Source organism: Mus caroli, chromosome 18 (genome assembly GCF_900094665.2).
Source record: "Mus caroli chromosome 18, CAROLI_EIJ_v1.1, whole genome shotgun sequence".
Lineage (NCBI taxonomy): Eukaryota > Metazoa > Chordata > Mammalia > Rodentia > Muridae > Mus > Mus caroli.
Window position 1 is genome coordinate 61,998,343 of NC_034587.1, and position 929 is coordinate 61,999,271.

A 929-nucleotide genomic window follows, 5' to 3' on the forward strand; every position below is an offset into this window, starting at 1 on the left:
CAGGGATGTTCATGTAGAGACAGTGTCTATCAGCATACAGGAGTCAGGATTGTTCATGTAGAGACAGTGTCTATCAGCATACAGGAGTCAGGGATGTTCATGTAGAGACAGTGTCTATCAGCATACAGGAGACAGGATTGTTCATGTAGAGACAGTGTCTATCAGCATACAGGAGACAGGGATATTCACTCTGAGAATGTGTCTATGAAGGGGTCCTCCACTCGAGATGGCTCCTGGTATTAAAACATCTTGATAAACCAGGATGGAGAAAACATTGGAGGAGAGAGAAAGAATTAAAAAATAATATCTGTAGGCTGTCTCACGTTGATAAAGATTCGTTACCTAATGTAGAGTAGGACAGAGGAGCCAGGAGCCAGGGGTTGGGGTTTAAATAGAATGACCAGAGAAGTGGTGACCTGTGAGCTGAGGCCTGAGAAGACACGTCCGGACAAAAGGAAGAGAAGATAGGAAGGACCCAAGGTGGAAGTGGTCAGAGAACAAGACCACTGTCACAGGAGACAAGGAAAAAAGCCCCGAGGGAAGGTGAGAAAGGTATGTGGGGTAAACAGAGATCCTCTAAGGGAAATTGAAAGCTTTCAAAAGACAAGGACAACTTGTCACTCACTTCCTCAGGATCAACTGCAGGACACTGGCACAATTGTATTGGCAGTTAGGGTCTGAGGACAGTTTTGTTTCATTTTTGTTATCCACCAGGATGCTGAAGTCACACTGAGGGGATGGGGAGGTTGACTGAAAGAGGACAGTGTGGTCATCACCCTGGCTGCTGAAATTTGGGGACAGCTGTGCCACAGATGGCAAGTCATACCATCTCAGCTTTTGAGGAGAAATTTCTCTAACTGTTTAGAAAAGGAACTCGGGATACCAAATGATGGTCTCGCTTTTGAAATGCTCAGAACTCAAGGTGTGAG